This window comes from Podarcis pityusensis (assembly GCF_964106645.2).
Source record: "Podarcis pityusensis genome assembly, chromosome: 5".
Classification (NCBI taxonomy): domain Eukaryota; kingdom Metazoa; phylum Chordata; class Lepidosauria; order Squamata; family Lacertidae; genus Podarcis; species Podarcis pityusensis.
In genome coordinates this window covers 83,204,998-83,224,955 of record NC_138032.1, presented here as the reverse complement: position 1 = coordinate 83,224,955, position 19,958 = coordinate 83,204,998, and the positions used below count along the sequence as shown (strand labels likewise).

The window sequence follows — 19,958 nt, the reverse complement described above, 5'->3', positions numbered from 1 at the left end:
CAGCTTCAAAGTTGGCCTGTGCTTCACGACAGAGGAGTGCTGGCATCTGAGATATTGCTCAGTCTCCCTGTGTAGTGATTGCTGCAATGATTGCTGTAATGTAGAGGCACTTTCTTACAGCAAACAAAGGGATGAGAGTTGAGAGGTGATTCTTGGGGGTTTGTGTAGCGGAGCTGAGAGAGGAGATTCAATAGAATCTCTTGGGAAGCCATATATTTGGCAATACAGTGGTACCTCGGGTTACAGACGCTTCAGGTTACAGACTCCGCTAACCCAGAAATAGTACCTCGGGTTAAGAACTTTGCTTCAGGATGAGAACAGAAATTGTGCAGTGGCGGCACGGCAGCGGCAGGAGGCCTCATTAGCTAAAGTGGTACCTCAGGTTAAGAACAGTTTCAGGTTAAGAACAGATCTCCAGAACAAATTAAGTTCTTAACCCGAGGTACCACTGTAAAATGTTATATTAATTTGTTCAGTGTGACCTTTATGTTAGCAAACCTCCAAGTTAGTACATTCTGCATGTTCATCTGGGTGCAGAAATTTTATGAGATCATCTGCTTTCTGTTGGAGAGACACGTTTGGAAGAGAGATTCCTACTCTCCAATGGCAATTCATCCAAGCACATCAAAATTTGCTTAGATTTTACATCTGCCCTCATCCACCTTAAACAAATATTCTCCATGGAAATTCTCAGGCTAGAATAAATCACAGACATTTAGCTTTCCGAATAAGTGAATTTTTCCAGAAGTTACAGCAAACGAGTCTCCATCTGCTGGCAGTAAAACAAATATGAAAAAAGGTTCCAAACAACTTAAAAAGAAGTAACTTGGTTTCCTTACAAGAAGGATCATGCAATCTTTGGGTTAGCATATATGCAAGCTATAAAATCTCTTTTAGAGAGATTCAGTTCACTTGCAGGGAGCCATGGCTGCATGGCTTCTTGCTTGTTTGTTCTAGGAAGCATGAAGGTTGGGAAAGGGTTGAGGGCAGAGGCTGTGGAGAGCCTGCGAAGCTGAACTTCAATTTCCATCAGTCCCAGGAAGCATGATTCAATGGCCAGGGATAATGGGAGCTCTGAAATGAATTAAGTTCTTAACCAGAGGTACCACTGTATGTATACTAGGACAAATGTGCACCGAAATCCCAGTTTTCAATGGGTCTTTTTGTTTTTTGTTTAAATGCAAAATGATGTGGAAATGTGGCAAGCTGAACTTTAGACAGAAAAAATGAGAAGCTGAGAGAAACTGAAACTGACAGATTGATTGATTGATTGATTGATTGATTCATCCATCCCTACTTTTGAGGAGACATGTCTAGAATTGCACTGTTTCAGAGTACCAAAAATCGCTGGGGTGGATCTTGACCCAGTTAATACTTGCTGTTTAAGGGTGAAATAAGTCCTTTATCACCCCACAACTCAAAGCAAAATGTGAGACTTCCCATTTGCCATGCCTTTTAGCCACTGAGTGAGCTTTCCAGTATTACAGCCCTGCTTCTGAGAGCCACGTGGGTTGCAGGGTGGAAGGTGAAAACTTCTATTTCTCAAACTCAGCTCTACCAAACCACCCATAAAACTGTTCTTATAAAACCATTGCACTGGAGTGCTTCTACAAAGGGAGGGAGAGAATCGTTATAAGAAGTCTCAGCTTTACAGTGCTGCATTATCTGCATAAAGCTGTATCAGACATGGGCTTAATGTAATAATATGCTCTGCAAGATAGATTAATTTCTCCATCTAGGTGTTTTTGAAGTATTCACGGCTGCCTGACACCAAAAATCGGTTCTGAAGGAGAAAGGTGGCATGTGGGGCAGCATTATCTGTTCCACCTCAAATGATCTGAATACTCAAGTCAATTTCTAGAAGAATTGACCTATTTGAGCTTTTATTTGGCTGGCATATCATTGCCCCTGAATTGTTTGGTTTCATTTTGCATAATGCATATCTGTTTTGTTCTTCTTCTTTTTTTAAAAAAACAAATGGTGCCTCAAAGTTATTGACAGTCAGGGTTTATTCCTGTCGTGACTTTCTTCCTGAACCAGGTGAGTTAACTGCGAACATAGGAAGCTGCCTTCTTATGGGGTCTGACCATTGTAACTCGTACTTGTTACTCCTGGAATCATAGAATTGTAGAGTTGAAAGGGACCTGAGGGTCATCTAGTCCAACCCCCTGCAATGAAGGAATGGTTAGTAGCACTTCTCCAAGGTTGTCCAAATGCAAATCTTGAAGTTTGCTTGCCTGCTTTTTTCCCCAAAAGATAGTTTGAATCTGCTTCCCGAGACTCTTAAACTCAGATTCTGGCCAGGCACTTTCTGCATGGGAAGCTTGGTCTCTCCACCTTTGTGCCATTGGAGCTCCCCTACTGCCAGAGGCTTCTGTAATAAATGAACTCTGGAAGCCATCCTCAACCCATTTTGAACTTGGGAGAGTTCATTATTCTTCTGAGCCTGCTGTCAGTCCATTACTCCTCAAAGCTGCATTGGGGCATGGGGGGACAACACGAGCCAGTACAAAACAACAGCAACAACAGATGCTTAGAGCTATCACTTGATTAAAGAACTCTTAGTCAATCAAGTGTTTGAGTTCACAGTGAAAATATATGTGCACAGTTCCTTGGGAGTAAGTGGCATGACTTAACCCAATGGGACTTCTAGATAAACATGCCAAGTCAGTGACTCGGTTAGTTATATTTGCATATATTTGCACATACCAAAACAATAGTCCTGAAGCAAAAAGCATCCTTTGTGTTTAGTTTTTTGTTTGTTTGTTTGTTTGTTTGTTTGCTACCTTTCTATGCCCCCTTTCCTCCAAGGAGCTCAAACTGGTGTACATAGTTCTCTCCACAACTCCCCCTCCATTTTTATTCTCACAACTAGGGTTTTTTTTCCAGTTGGAGCTCACCAGGACACAATGCCTGGCTAAGAGACAATGCCTGGCTAAGCTAACCCAGTGAGCTCCATGGCTCAGTGGTAAACCCTGGTCTCCCAGGTCCTAATGTGTATGCTGGAACAGGCATCATCTTCCAAATGGCATTTCCTTTCATGTAAGGGAGGAGAAGAAGGTTTATTTTAAGATGGTCCTTGATGCCTGCACTTTTTCCTAGTACTTATTAGTAGCCCCCTGTAATGGCATATGCCAATCTGATTTTTTTCCTGTAGTTTATTACTGCAGATCAGTCAAGTTGGCATAACTTGATATAAAATACGCCCCTCAATGAACTGTTTTCACCCTGGTACAATTCCTTATCTCAAACGAGTCCAGGAAGGCATTGGTAAATATTCTGAGCTCTGAATACTTCATGTAAAGATCAGCACACTAATCCTAGGTTATCAGTAAACTTAATTTTCACCTCCTGCTGAGGTTCTGCAGAGACAATAGTATCTTCCTCTTAAAAAACAACAACCCCAGGATTCAGGAAACATACAGTCAACCAGTTTTGTCATTTCTTATCAGGGCCATGTCCTTTCTGCTGTCAACTAGGAAAGGTAAAGAAAAAAGCAGATGGGAACTTGTAGGAAATAAACAATAAAAAAGGAATACAGTGGTAGCTCAGGTTAAGTACTTAATTCGTTCTGGAGGTCCATTCTTAACCTGAAACTGTTCTTAACCTGAAGCACCACTTTAGCTAATGGGGCCTCCTGCTGCCGCTGCGCTGCCGGAGCACGATTTCTGTTCTCATCCTGAAGCAAAGTTCTTAACCTGAAGCACTATTTTTGGGTTAGCGGAATCTGTAACCTGAAGCGTATGTAACCTGAGGTACCACTGTAAAGGTATTATGAGAAATCACCTGTCTAAAAAAGCCCCCCTCCCCTTTTCATTAGAATACATTGACTTAAAATAGTACAAGAACTCCAATTTTCCAGTGGCTGGGTAGCTCTCAAAGCTCCACTGAAACCCCCTCTTTGCACCTCAGTAATCTCACGAACCAACACTTCACTGGGCCACAGACCAAGGAATGGCTGAGAGAGAAGCTGTAGCCTTGCTGGTACAGGTGACTGATGAGGAGAGCATAACTCTCAAAGGAAAGGCGCAGCAGGATGGTGCTTATGTAACAAAGGGCATTTGTGAGGTCAGAACTAGTGACATGTCACAGATCTGGCCCTTGAGCAACTTAGCAGGTGAGGTGGAATCCTCTCCCCACGTTTGCCACCCCTGCTATAGGGGTTCACCAGATCTCAAACATCTTCTAGGAAGACCTCTAGATTTTGTTTTGAGATGGCGTTTGTCCAGTACTGAAATTCTACCCTCATCGCTGAAGCTAAAGCAGCTGCTTCAGTAACAGTCCCTGTACTACAGGATCAACAAAATGTTTGCAAGGCTGATATTAGGTCACCTTTCCAGTATAGACTGAATACTGTACCAGCATAAGATTAAGAAATGGTGGAAGCAGCTAGATTCTGTTACACTGAAACCAGCAGCTAAGTGACATTCAGCAAGAGATTGGATTGCATTTTAATAAGCTACAAACAGCCGATAGATTTGATCCCGTGGAAAATAACTCTTGAAGATTTTCCACTTTGATCATGGAAAGAGAGAATCAGCAAGAATGTCAGTAAATGGAAAACCACTCTACATACTCAGAAAGAACTCCTTGACCTGTGATGTAACTTAACAGCTCTCTTGCAGAAAGGTAGAATAGTTTGGGAAAGCCACGTAGGTTTTAATATGATGTCAAAACACTGCAATGGAGGGGAAATAGCAAGGAAAGTGTGGAAAGTTCTTCCGCATGAGTCCCATTAAAATGAATGGGAGCTACAAAGGAGCATACAGTAGTAAGTGCTGTTATTTCCTCAAGATTTGTCTTGCAGAAGAACTGCTTGTATTTGGTTACAATTAGAACACATCCACACCACGGATGTAAACTGGTTCCATAATACTTCCCTTTCCAGTGCAGAAACCTGGGAGCTATAACTTTGCACAGAAGGCTAGAGATCTCTAACAGCGCAGCCCCACCAAGCTACAGTTTTCAGGGGTTCGGGTTGGGGGGAATCTTATACCACAGAGTGGTGTAAAATCAACATGACTTCATAGTGTAAATCTGTTTTTACCTACAGTTGTGTAAACATACCTGAAGATCGCTTTCCTGGAAGGTAGCACATTCTTGGGGCAGTCTTCTTCATGGTCGGTATCCTTGTGAGACTGCTGTGAACCAGGTGGTTGACCTGGTCAGCTGATCTTAGAACCCATTTGGATAGGCTTTGGGCATGGTCAGATGGTGAGAACTTAGGGCTGGGGTAGGAACTTAGGGTAGGGGTCCTGCCTTAACTGCTGAACTTAAGCCTTCAAGTAGTATAGAAGAGAGATGCAATGCAGTATCTGGCTCCCATTCTGATGATGTATGGATGCTTGGGAAGCAGTTAAGGCTCGTCATCAAGGATTTCTCTGCAGCAAACCAGCTCAAGAGGACTGGATACATATGGTGGCATTTGTAGTAAATTCTATTTGCAGGTTCAGTAAGTGGGAAGCAAGCATACCTGCAGATAGTATTTTTTGTTTAGTCGTTTAGTCATGTCTGACTCTTCGTGACCCCATGGACCAGAGCACGTCAGGCACTCCTGTCTTCCACTGCCTCCCACAGTTTGGTCACACTCATGCTGGTAGCTTCAAGAACACTGTCCAACCATCTCGTCCTCTGTCGTCCCCTTCTCCTTGTGCCCTCCATCTTTCCCAACATCAGGGTCTTTTCCAGGGAGTCTTCTCTTCTCATGAGGTGGCCAAAATATTGGAGTCTCAGTTTTAGGATCTGTCCTTCCAGTGAGCACTCAGGGCTGATTTCCTTCAGAATGGATAGGTTTGATCTTCTTGCAGTCCATGGGACTCTCAAGAGTCTCCTCCAGCACCATAATTCAAAAGCAGATAGTATTAGCATCTGCCTAAATTAGCATCAGCTAATCAGCTTCAATCCTACCCCCTACAAACAGAACAAAACAGCAACACCCTGAGAAGTCATTTTGCCAGCCAGCTGTAGATGTTTAAATGTCTTTCTTTTTTAATGGCCAAATTAAAATAAAAACCTCTCTCCCCAATCCCCACTGTGACACACAAACTTCCAGGCAGCAGCCTTGTTTAAAATCAATTGTTAGATCGCTGTGCAGGTCATACCCAGCCACTCTTGAGTTGGTTGGCATCCATCTGTCTTGGGAAACAATGGAGGAGTGCACATTTAGAGGTGAAGTCGAAACGTTGGAAGGTTGATGTGTTTGCTGTGGCTGTAGAGACAGATACAGGAAAGATATGTTTTGTTGCAGCTGGGGCAGGTGAAGGTGTTTGGTTGTGCTAATGCAGATGCACTATGTTAACATTCATTGCTAGTGTCCAGACTGCCAAAAAGCACAACACTGGTTCATGCCATTAAAAGTAGTTCACTAGACTGAGGGAAAAGGTAGCTCTTTCAAAATCACTCAACAGTTTCAGAATGTAAACATAGCAAAGTCTGTAATCCATCTATTTACAGACTAGCTGATGCCTTTATGGGCTACCCATAAAGTATCCAATAGGAATCAAGCCATACCCAATGAATCAGGTCATAAACCAGCAAGGGATATTTATTTATTAATTGGGAAGTATAACCTGCCCCAAACCAAAGGCAGAAAACAGTAGCTCAAAACCTCTCCAGAGAACAGAATGAAATTTAACCAAGGTTGAAATCCCCATTCGGCCACTGAGTGACCACTGTCTCTGAGTCCACCTCGCAGGGTTGTTTTAAGGAGGAAACTGGATTGGGGAGAACCATGTATGCCACATTAACCTCCTTGGAGGGAAAGTGGGATGGAAATATAATAAATAAGTAGCAATACATAAAATCCATTGGCATTTCTCCACTTTTTCCCAACATAACCCTGAGGCTCCAGACATTAGCCAAAGCAAGTGCATCTGAGAGGTGTGCAGCAGTGAATTGCAGAAGTGGATTCCAGAGACCACAAGCTTGAACAATTTCAAGAGTCCAAGGGGAGACAGTGGCCAAGGTGCTTATTGAGAGGGCAGGGCACACGGGGCCAAAGCAGATGCAACCCCACCCAGTTAGGAACCCCCATCCCGTCCCCAGCATATTTGTTCCAAATGCATTGCTACTTGTATTGTTGTTGTTGTTCTTTAAATTGTCATGAGCCACGTTAGAAGCCAATTTATGATTGGCAAGCTGGATAAAGATACGCAAAGAAATTAGACCTTGGAGTATTTCAGTGCCAGAGCTTCCCCATCTGCACTGGCTCAGTACACCAGCAGCTTCACTCTGTTACAAAACCTCGGGCAAGGCTGGGTGCCTGGGACTGTCAAGTCTGATTAGCAGACATCATAAACAATTATTTGCTGTCTATTGCTGCTGCCGCTACAGTCGGAAGTGGAAATGTACAGAATGAACGCTAAGCTTGCTCAGGAGTCTTTGGTGAAGTACTTCATCAAACGCTTTGTGGAAGTCCAAGGCTCAGAGTGTTGCACGTCTTTTAGCATTTGACATTGCACAGCTCACCTAAACACCAATATCAGGATGATTTGGGTCCACACCACACATTCAAAGTGTGTTGCTTCCTGCAAAAAACACTGAGAATGTAGTTTGTATGGGGGGGCTGGGAATCATAGCCCTGCGTAGCTCCCAGGATTCTCCAGAGGAAGTAATGTGCTTTAAATGTATGGTACACATATGACATTACAGTCATACCTCAGGTTACAGACGCTTCGGGTTGTGCGATTTCGAGTTGCGCACCGTGCCGAACCCAGAAGTACCGGAACGGGTTACTTCTGGGTTTCGGCGCTTGCACATGCGCAGAAGCGCTAAATCGCGCTTTGTGCATGCACAGAAGCGCCAAATCGCGACCCGCACGTGCACAGACGTGGCGCTGCGGGTTGCAAACGCTGTGGGTTGCGAACGTGCTTCCCACATGGATCATGTTTGCAACCCGAGCATCCACTTTAATCAGCAACACGCTCTGAATTCCTAGTCTCCTCCTTGCCTTGCATTAGATCCCTGGCCTGCTGCTGTCCTTTTTTACCCCCCAACCCAAGACAGGAGATAATATCAGTCTGTTCTAGAGATTTATGCTGAGTGGGATTGTGTTAAATAATTTTTTATAAAAAATCTTTTGGAGTTCTGAACAAGTTTTAGATGCCAAGTTTCTTTAAACTGCCATCAATTACTATTAAGATATATTTTTCCCATGAAGTTTCTTTTTATATAGAACTGTGTTTAATTATTTAAAATGAAGATTAAAAATGCCCTTTTGCATGATTTTAAAGGCAACTGTTGGGGTTTCTCAGTTTGTAGAGCATGAGACAGGTGGGTTTGAGCCCCACATTGGACAAAAGATTCCTGCATTGGACTAGGTGACCCCTGTGGTCTCTTCCAGCTCTACAATTCCATGATTCTAAAGTGCCCCTTTGAGTTCATTTCCCTGCCACGAAAACTCATTTAAAAAAGACCTGGGGCAGCATGTGCAATTTGTCAGCATTAGCAGTCAAGGGAAGGGAAGAACGAATGGAAGAGGTAGCCTTGGGTCAACAGATCCTTGGATTACATGGATGTTTGGGACTGGCAGGATGAGGATGGGAGAAATTGTTTTGGCAGGTGGTGGGATTTTGGAAAGGATTCAGGGGACAAGTGGAAAGCTGGTTATGGGATTTGGGTGGGGCGAAGACAAGCTGGTAAGGCGGGCAGCTGGTGAAGGGGCAGCAGCAATGCTGGTAAAGGGGGTTTGGCATGTAAACTGTGAAAGGCTGGCACACTTGAAAGGGGATTGGATGGTGAGGTGTTTTGAAGGTGGTTGATGGGCGCAGGAGTGTCATGACCCTGGGGTGATCAGCTTGATAGCTCAGTTGGTTACAGCATGGTGCTGATAATGCCAAGGTTGCAGGTTCGATCCCCATATGGGACAGTTGCATATTCCTGCATTGCAGAGGTTTGGACTAAGGTGGTCCTCAGGGTCCCTTCCAACTCTACATTTCTATGATTCTATTCCTCATCTTCAAGGAACAAGGCTGTAGATTTGTATGAAGTATCAGATGAACAAATACAATGAATAATAACGATGCTGATGCCTGATTGAGGTTGGTTTGGTGGAATTGACATTTTTGCCAATCAAATACACTTCCCTGCCTACTGGGAATGTGACTCTCTGATCTGCAGTTTATTATTCATAGAGTGCTTCCTTGCAGTGATTTTCCTTCAAAAACTGGCAGTCCACAGGGTCACCACACTATTGCAGCATACTCTCCATCATGGTCTCATTCCAGAGAATTTTCCTAATATATATCTTGGGGGTGGTGGGATTGTTTTATTTAGATTTTTAAAAGCAGAATCCAGCAAAAGACATACATTTCCTCCATGGGTGCAGGCTTGCTACACTCCAATTCCTACCTCCATTTCTCGCCTCAGTTTACTTCTTGCCAAATATCCCACACATACCAATTTGATGTTATTATATAAACAACCCCCCTTCACATTAAAGTAATGGTAGACTTGCAGATAAGCAGTCAACGTTAAATTTAACCATGCAGCAATAAACAATGACTAAATTAAAGTGCGAGAGTAAAACCCAATTGCATTTCACAAGAATTCAGGCAGTTATAATCAACTAGGAAACAACCTCCGAAGAAAATAAAATGAACAAGATGCTTTCCAGAAAACAAACCTCTTAACGTCTTGTCCAGTGGGCCTCCCCCAACTGCAATTTGCTCAAATAAATGTGTGTGAGATAATAAAGGTAAACACAGAAAACACTGTTGTAAACAAAACTTTAGGGTCATTGCTGCACACACATCCCCAGCCATCACAACATCTCCTAGTAGCGATGTGCAAACAAGCACTCTTTGTGTGTGGGATGGGGGGGGGGGGACACAGGGTCACACCTGCCAGATCTCTAACACACTTGCCAACTATGCTGTACAAACTATATGTTCAGCAAGTCATTCAAGGGAGGACGACTGGCCAGCCAGTTTTTGATCCTAAAGCTCTTCCAGGCAGGGATGTGTCTTTGTGTTGTAATAACTATTACAAGCATCATTAACACCAATGGCCCTATGTAAATAAATAATAAATTTGCTCAGTTTTGCTACATCAGCTGTCTCTCAAGTTCTGTTTTAGTCCTATATTTAAAACATTAAAAATCCAAACATATGAATTGCCTATGTCATCTTATGAAGGCAAACATGGGCATGGTCAGGATTTATGTCGGCGGGGCAGGAGAAAGGACACCCACCTGTCCTGTTCCAGAACCGAGCTACCTGTGACGCGATTGGGCAGTTTGCAGAAGCCACGCCTATTGCTCAGTCAGGTTTCCAGTTGTGTCACTAGAATGCGCCACAATATCATTCAAGTGAACTCAGCGAGCATTTCAATTCCAAATATCCTGATTATTTCTAATTTTAGTTAAGCATTTTTATGATTGGGGGGCACCTGCCCCCTTGTCCCCCTGGCTATGCCCATAAAGGCAAACTTGACTTTCAAAACAAATTCTAATTATCCTTATCTGACCACTTATCAGTTCAGTATTTGATTTGTCTGACCAGTGAGGTAGTGCAATTATAAAACATTGGGTTCTGAAATGCCAATGAATTCAAGGTTCTGCCAGGCCCAGCACACCATTTTCTGCAAGTCTCCACCCACAAGCCACCAGGTTCTATTCAGGCTCCGCCCCAACTTCCCATGTGCCGCACTTGGCTCCACCTCCAATCTGCCAGATTCTCTAGGTGCCACATTTGGTCACAGCAGGTTCATCAGGCTCTGCCTGCTCAGGTTTCAAACATCACCACTTGTCCTGCACTACGGCAACTGTGATTTCAGAAGTTACAGGAACTATACAGAATGAAATTCTTAAGGCATGTGTTTTTTAATGTTTATGTCCTGCTATGTGGGTTCATATTGGGATATACAATCTTGTCTGCAAGTCACACCAAGTCACAAAGGCAAAAGTTTAGAGGACTTTCTGGAGAAGTTTAACAGGTCTCGCCGTCACTTGAATGACAGATGTACTCAAGGTCTTGGTGACATTGGCAGTGGTACAGAGGCAATGTTTTTCCTTCTCTCTCTCTCTCTCTCTCTATATATATATATATGTAAAAGGACAAAGTGTTCTGAACCATTTTACTAACCTGTCAGGAATACAGATTATTTCCTTTAATACCTCTCATCTAACCAACCCACTCCTTTTCACTACGGAACTAATAATTTTCAAATCCTTATTTATAATGGGGGAATAAGGAATGCTATAAGGTGACTTCCAAAGGGCACAGAGACCACAGACAGCACAACCTGGGATCCATTCTGTCTTTGGCCAACCCTCTGGGGACCACATGCTATACGGTGCATGTGGCAACCCCACTCTTCCCCCCCCCCACACTCTTGCATGTGTGCATGCACACGCACACACAGGTGGACATTCACACAGGTACATAGGCCCCTTCGCCAGCTGATCCATGACATGATGGAGGATCCTAGAATAGATGGGTCTTTGGCCTGATCCAGCAGGGCTTTTCTTATATTCTTACTTCAAAGCTGGGGCAGGGGGCTCTGCAGGGGAGAAGAAAACTAGTGGGGCAGCTATAAAAATGCTAGCACACATTTGCAAAGCTAAGCAGGGTCTGGTGTGGTTTTGAATTGGATGGGGAACCGCATGTTGAGATTCCTGCATTGCAGGAGGTTGGACCAGATGGCCGTAGGGGGGAGCCATTTCCAATGCTATGATTCTATGAAAACCCTCTACCAATGCAGAAAAATATGAAGGGTCAAAATCCCTCCCCAAGCTGTAGCAGTATTGTGGTGCAGTATTCACACTTTCCCAAGCCCTCATGAGAGCCCAGGGCAGTAGAGGCAGGTCTGTAGGTACTGAGACCATTATCTGAGCCTTGGCATCAAGGAGAACATCATGGCACCAGGGAACTGGAGGGAGGACAACTCACTCTCAACAGAAGAGTTCCTTGCCTTCTTTTTCATTACCTTCCCCAGAAACTGCTTCTGGACACCCCTTTCCTGCCTGCTCTCTTGCCTTGTGGTCAGGAATGGAAAGTTGGATTTGAAGTTCCAGTGTCGTACAGAAACAGGAGAACAGGTTGACCAACCTATTGTTTGGTTGGTGGAAGAAAGGTTGAGGGCAAATAAGTATGTTGTGTTTTCATGCTTCTCCCTACCCCTTCCTGGTTGGGGACTCCTCAGGAATCCCTCTCTGTTTCTGTTTCCTCTTATTTATTAGGCAGTGTCTTATCGTAGCTCTGCCAGTGTTGTGCTTGTTCATGACTGTTGGCCATGCTGCCCGAGGCTGATGGAAGTTGTAGCTCAACAATACAGTGGTACCTCGGGTTAAGAACTTAATTCGTTCCGGAGGTCCGTTCTTAACCTGAAACTGTTCTTAACCTGAAGCACCACTTTAGCTAATGGGGCCTCCTGCTACCGCTGCACCGCCACTGCACGATTTCTGTTCTCATCCTGAAGCAAAGTTCTTAACCTGAGGTGCTATTTCTGGGTTAATGGAGTCTATAACCTGAAGCGTCTTTAACCTGAAGCATATGTAACCCAAGGTACCACTGTATCTGGAGGGGACCAGGTTGGGGAAGACTGATACCTGGTAGCTGGTACCTGTTGTACTTATTGGTCTCTTGCTTGTTTTGGGGTCTCTCTCTGAGCTACAATACCTAGAGTAGTTTAACTATCAATAATCCTCCACAGGGAACCCTGGGAACTGTAGCACTGTGAGGGAAATAGGGCTCTCCTAACAACACACAGCAACACACAGCAAATTCCTAGGAATTTCTGGGAAAAGCAAAGACTGCTTAAAGTGGAATGATCTTGCTTTAAATGTATAATACAGAAAGGGCCTGGGAATGCCTGTCCATCTTTACTCTTAAACCGCAAGCCTGCGGTCAATGAGTGTCCTCTTTTAATCTCTTTGAGCTGCCGAGATACCATCTGCCTAGATGCCTAGATAGAACTGCAGTTTCTGAAGTGATGATTAACTTTCCCCAAAGGTTCAGACTTCCTATTTTATGGTACACAATGAAATACAGCTTGTCAGCTCCCAGGCTGAGAAATATGCAGCAAATAATACACAACCCTGCAAGTGAGAGAGGGCTTCAATTCTTCAAACCATTTGAAAGTGTAGGCAGCTAACTATCCCCCCATGAATTCACAGGAACAGACTTAAAAGAGGTTTAGGGTGATTTTCCTTCCACTACCGCGGATCAGAAGTCATTCAGAGACCATTAAAGCCAGCCTTACCAGAAACAGCCAATCTCTGGATCTCATAAAAATGCAGCCTCTGAAATGTGATTTAGTGTGCTTTGGGAATGAACTTTCCTTCACCCAAATTTCCTAGAGTTGCATGGACATGGTACCAGCTGTTTTTCATCTTCTCTATTGAAGAACAGACAAAGCTCTGGTACTTGGGTACCAATCATCTTGGAGCAGGCTTAGTCAATATGTGCACTCCAAATAAGCTTTGTGTGGGGCCCTGGGGCACATTCCAAAAACACATGATGGCGCAACCATGCAAAAACCAAGCAGGTCTGGATCTGTGCAGTTCTTCAGATGGGCACTGAAGACCTTTCCCAGTTTGCATCTGCCCTGGTTTTTTCATTGTTTTATCACTTGTTGGCCTCCCCTGAGTTCCTTTGGGAAGAAGGATAGGACATAGATTTAGTAAATAAATAAATAAATAAATAAATAAATAAATAAATAATCAATCTTCCTACACCTGAATAATGTACAAATAACTTTGGGAATATACTTTGAGCCCCTTTCTTGCAGGAGGAATGTGCAGATATCTTGTTTTCATTGTGGTGTCTGCTAGAACCATTAGATATGTACCAAAGCCTTAAACCTCTGGCTTTCCCAACCGAAAGATCAATTGTCTACTTCCAGTTTGGGCATCCACAGTTTTGTTTAAAATATATATACTATATAAATGTGCAGTATGTTTAAATCTCCCCTTCCTTCCTCCTACAGTATTAGAAATAATAAATGGTTTGCCCCAAAATTGCACAGGGTATTTACCACAGAACCAGAAACATAATGTAGGTAATGTTGAAAGTCAGTGCTTATCCCTGTATAGATTTAAATATATTTGGATAGTTTCCCGTGTCTTGTTTGGCACTATCATAATCTATAGGGTTTTTAAGGCAGCAGAAAATAGTAAGAAAACAAGCTTTCCGGCACATATGCTAGTAAATCTGTCTAAAGAAAAAAGACCCAAGTGTTCATCTCATGTTTGAACTAGTACTACATCACACTTAGAATCAGACTGAAAATGGGAAAGGAAAAGTGTGAGCTAGATTTCTCCCACCACCTGCCCCATTGCCAGCTTCAAAAGGTATTGCCGGAAGCATAGCATGCCAGTTCACTTGTCTATGATTTGACTTCAGTCATCCAACATTTGCTAAACGTCAGTCATCTATCTTTTCTCTTTTTTTAACTTGGCTTCATTCATCTATCCCTTGTTAGCTATGAAGTCACCTGTCAGGGAGAGCTTTCCAGATAAGGACTCTTGTCCCCTCTTTAAAAATCTGGTTCACCCTAATACTTCTGATAGTTAATAGTGAGCCAGCTGAACTCTAAAGGTAAAGGGACCCCTGACCATTAGGTCCAGTCGTGACTGATTCTGGGGTTGCGGAGCTCATCTTGCTTTACTGGCTGAGGGAGCCGGCGTACAGCTCCCTGGTCATGTGGCCAGCATGACTAAGCCGCTTCTGGCGAACCAGAACAGCGCACGGAAACGCTGTTTACCTTCCCGCCGGAGTGGTACCTATTTATCTACTTGCACTTTGACATGCTTTCGAACTGCTAGGTGGGCAGGAGCAAGGACCGAGCAACGGGAGCTCACCCCGTCGCGGGGATTCGATCTGCCAACCTTCTGATCGGCAAGTCCTAGGCTCTGTGGTTTAACCCACAGCGCCACCCGCGTCCCTAGCTGAACTGTAAAGTGCATTAAAGCCAAACAGAAGACTAGGAATGGGGATTAAGCTTGAGGATGTGCATGAAGATATGTATGTTGACATTCAAAGAACTTAAAAGGCCCATGTGGTCCAGCATCCTATTCTCACAAGGGTCAACTGGGTGCCCATGAGAAGCCTGTAATCAGGACCCGAGTTCAACAAGACTCTCCCCACTTGTGCCAGCAGCTGTTAAATACAGTGGCACGTTTTCTTAATTCTAATAATCATAGCTTATTTGGATTGAAAATGAAACCAGTTTTTTATCCCTTGTTGATTTACTGATTTACTTGCTCTGAGACCTAAGGCTGAAGGCCACCTAATAAAGGCTTCACAGTCCATCCATTGATTAAGTTTGCCTACAAGATTGCTTTACCCAGTGTGCCCACTCCACCGCTTCAATCAGCAGAATGGGCACTTTTACAGGTGCCACATAATACCTGCACCCCATCTGTAAGAACTTGATTGTTTAGTGTGACAGCACTGACACTTTGGAACTCCCTGCCTCTTGATATCAGACAAGCGCCTTCATTGAATTCTTTTCGGCACCTGCTGAAGACATTCTTACTTAGACAAGCCTACTCAGATGTTTAGAAATTTCATATGGGTTTCAGTTTCTTTTAGTCTATTCTATTGTGGTTTTAACTTTCTACGTATTTTAAATAATGGTTGTAACTTTTTTTTAGTGATAATGTTATTTTTTTATCTTTGTTGTACTGTAAACCTCTTTGAGGTTTTCCCCCTACAATCCAGCAGTATGTACATTTTATGAAATAAACAAATAAGGATGCAGATATACATTTAAATCTACAAACTGAAGCTATTTTCCACTGAGTCAGGCTATTATATGGTCCTTCACTGCAGAACCTACTTTACAAGATAGTATAGGCTATGGATCAGACCACCATTTATCTTGTTCAGTAGTGCCTTTTCAACAGTGGTCCAGCCAGAGCATGGCGGGGTAGTTTGTCCCTGTTGTTTGTCCTCAGCACCTGACATTCAAAGGTATACTGCTTCAACATGGAGTATCCATTATGTTCTGTGCATCACGAGCCTAAAGGGTTTACATGTGATCATACCCTATATGGGTGAGGAAAAGACTGTCTGAGCAAATTTCAGACAAATCGCATACAGCGAACAGCTGCCAGCATGACAACAGGTGTGAATTAATGCAGGTGGGTCACATTCCTACAAAGGGTGGAATCAGACAAGCCAAAAGGTGACCTAGCCAAGATATCAACATTTCTAGAATCCAGCCAGCTCATACTCTTATTGGCATTGCCATGCTATAGGCAATGAGGTGCGTAAAAGGATTATCTGCTTAGGTGACAAGAATTGACTTTGCCAAAATATGAGGAGACGCCCTGTACTGTGGATTCATTTTGTTATGTCATGTTTATTTTGCTTTCCCTTCCTCCAGGATCTAATTAAGCCCATTATAAAATCAACAGTGAGCAAAAAGGACAACTTCTTCCACGTACCCAAATGAATAAGTGGGCCAGTGTGGGGAAATTCCACAGAGTTGTTCAGCAGCTGCTCTTTGAGCTCAGACAGCAAAGAGGCTTATGGTACCTTGCAGCTTACAATGGCATAAACTAGACTAGAGCCAACTTTGTCAGATGCATGAAGAATCCTACAATTGTAGAGTTGGAAAGGGTCCTGAGGATCATCTAGTCCAACCCCCTGCAGTGCAGGAATATGCATCTGTACCATAAGGGGATAAAATCTGCAACCTTGGCATTATCAGCACCACACTCTAACCAAGTGAGCTTTCCAGGCTCCAGCAGAGTTCTGCAATGAGCACTGATGGTTCATAGCTTTGAAGCCGGGCTCACCCCTGTTCTGTAGGGACTGGCATTTTGTATTGGAGTGGGCTACAGAGAAAGAAAGCAAAACATGGACAGGGAAGGAGGCAGGGTTTTGCAAGCTGGCAGGAGGAAGCAGCCTTATTTTATTAAATATTATATCTATTTCACCCTTCATTGTATAAGTTCCCAGGACGGTTCATGATGACAGGAAAACAATAAGGAAAACAATGCAGTCTGCTAAAACCGCACCAGCAGCAACTGTTTAAAAAGCCTGGGTAAATATAAAGACAACAAAGGGTTGGCCCTGTGCTCTTGGCAAAACTAAAGCTGCTTTGCTACTGCTGCCTGCCTTGCTTCCCATGCTCAGTCTGTTCATCTGCAGATAAACAGTTCTCTCTCTCTCTCTCTCTCTCTCTCTCTCTCTCACACACACACACACACACACACACACACCTCTGCAAGTGTCTGGGTACCCTCTTTTCACAAGTGCAGTGGCTGTACTTCAGGAGTGGGGAACCTGTAGCTCTCCAGATAATGGCCTCCAGACTTCAACTCTCATCAACCCCAGCCAGCACCTCAAATGATCAGGGATGAATGGAGTTTCAGTCTAGCAACATCTGGGTGGCCACAGGTTTTCCATCCCTGGTTTACCACTTGGGAAACGGGGAGCTTGTCACTGGCACACAAAACACATATTTAATGGCAGTATTGCCTTGTGCAATAACTGCTTCATTTAATACCCTATTGTCACTCAGTAGCTGGTCAGTTTCAGGCATACCCATTCCTCTAATTGCCCCGCGACAGACTGGCATATTGTTTCAGGCAAGCACTGGTCCAAGCCAGCTTTCACTGTCAAGACATCTTTGGCTTTCCCCGAGTGCGAAATTCCTGGTGTGCTTTGTGCAGGACATGTAAGCTGTTAATTGCCTCAAGAGCAAGACGTTTTCCCTTGAAGGAGAATTCAGGCTAAGGGAGGTTTTGCCTCCATATCCCTTTCCATGCCACCCGAGAAACAGCTGTTAACTACCAGATGCCTAAAGTGGATGGCAAAACTATGGGACGAGCAAGGGCTTTGCTATGCGCAACTGTTCCCTCGCTGAAATGCCAGAGAACTCTTGCATTGCTTCCCAGTGACAGAAGGAAAGTGTGTGTTCCTGTGGATGATGTCCAAGTTCTTTAATTGGACCACAATTTAGAAGAGGTCAAGGATACCCAGTTGCACGGCCTGATGCCCCGGAGTCTAAGACATCGGCGGACATAATATTAAAAGGAGGCTCAGAAGGGCATTTGTCAGATGCACTGCCAATCTGTCTTCATGGCTGAACTGACAGACAAGCATCCCATCAAACGAAGCAGTGGCTCAACTTGTCAGTCTTGCTCTTTTTTCACCTTCATTGCTGCTACTTCCTTCTGCAATAGGAGAACATTAACAAAGCAGCCTGCAGTCAAGTGTGTAGGATAGGAAACTTCCAGTCTCCAGCAACTACCTGCAGGAAGCCACGTCAATTTTCACCAACCAGAGCAGAGGGGAAGCAGCAAAGGTTGCGGCAGTAAAGGGGATTGGGGGCACACAGGCCAATCTAATTTAGGCATGAAGGCTCATTTGCAGTGCAGTCACAGTGAAGCGAGCTGTTTTATTGTGTCATATCTGTCTTCTCCGACTCTTATCAGCCCCAGCAAGAATGGGATGATGTGAGTTGTAGTTAAACAAGATCTGGAGGGGCCACAGGTTCCCTGCTCCTGGTTCTCTTGAAATGGACAAGTAGTCATTGCAGCTGATACATTATTTTAGTAACATGCTCAGTATAAGAACCTATCTTACACCAAATCAGGTGACTGGACCATCTATCTATTAACTAAATTGACCGGCAACTGCTCTGCAGGGTTTCAGAAAGGGGACATAGGCTTCAATCAGCTGTGACTTGGGCTTCAGGTACTGGCCAAACAATAAGCCTTATGAACCTGGTGCCAGATTGGCTAAAAAGCTTGGCACCATGACTTTCACAATAGGTTTCCATTCTGGCCTCCCTTGCAGCCCCTGAGTTTTTGAAAGTCTTGGCTTCTTTGAGTCACTTACAATGCAGTACTGCTAGTTGGCTGCAAGCAAAACAGACTGCATATTCTGCTCCAATGGCTTAAGAGACACCCCAAGGTTCTCCAGATGTTGCCGGATTACAACTCCCATCATCCCTGACCATTGGCTGTGCTGGGGCTGGTGGCAGTTGTAGCCCATCAGTGTCTAGAGTGCCACAGGTTCCCTAGTCTAAATTGTCCTATAGAGTATTCTGGAAAGCACAGATTGTGAGCATCTCTCTCCCAGTCTAAATTCTGAGTTCTACAGTCCAGGAACAGCTATACCAAGCAATATGCTGTGTCTAACCCATCTCCTGCTTTCAAGCAAACTATGCTCAGGATTGCAACAAGAGATTAAGAGTCTCATGCTCTACCAACTGAGCTATCTGGGAACGCATACTTGTTTTTCAGGAGGCGCTAACCTGGTGCCCACAGAAGCACATGTCCCCACAGAGGCCTTCCCTGGGGCCTGCAGGCTCCTCCACCCCCTGCTGAAATTAAGCTTGAATAAAGCATTCTGTTGTAAGCAATAGACTACTGTGTCCTTGGTCACGATTTGTGTGCCCACAGCAGTTTCTCAATTTTGCAAATGTGCCCACAAGCTCAAAGACATCGGTGACCCCTTTGTTAGAATGTCACTAGTATAGGAAAGTACCAAAATATGTAAAGTACCAAATATTTAAAGGAAATCTGCTTTTCCAGCCAAGCATCTCCATGGACTCAGCTATACAGCTGCAAATAAAACGTTTTAAGTGTGGTATCTGAAGAAGTGTGCATGTACACTAAAGCTTATACCCAGAATAAACTTAGTTGGTCTCTAAGGTGCTACTATGGGACGCGGGTGGCGCTGTGGGTTAAACCACAGAGCCTAGGGCTTGCTGATCAGAAGGTTGGTGGTTCAAATCCCCGTGACAGGGTGAGCTCCCATTGCTCAGTCCATGCTCCTGCCAACCTAGCAGTTCGAAAGTACGTCAAAGTGCAAGTAGATAAATAGGTACCGCTCCAGCGGGAAGGTAAACGGTGCGCTGCCCTGGGTCGCCGGAAGCGGCTTAGTCATGCTAGCCACATGACCCGGAAGCTGTACGCCGGCTCCCTCGGCCAGTAAAGCGAGATGAGCGCCACAACCCCAGAGTCGTCCGTGACTGGACCTAACGGTCAGGGGTCCCTT

The 19,958-nt window shown here is 44.2% G+C and overlaps 1 long non-coding RNA gene across 1 annotated transcript; it reads right to left on the bottom strand.

The window, feature by feature from the left end:
- Positions 1-1,990: 1,990 nt before the first annotated feature.
- LOC308478263 lies at positions 1,991-4,030 on the bottom strand. Its single transcript, XR_013986995.1, has 3 exons — positions 3,908-4,030; positions 3,349-3,475; positions 1,991-2,111 (listed from the first exon to the last, which is right to left on the bottom strand). It is a non-coding gene; the product is annotated as an uncharacterized lncRNA (long non-coding RNA).
- Between the last annotated feature and the right edge of the window lie 15,928 nt (positions 4,031-19,958).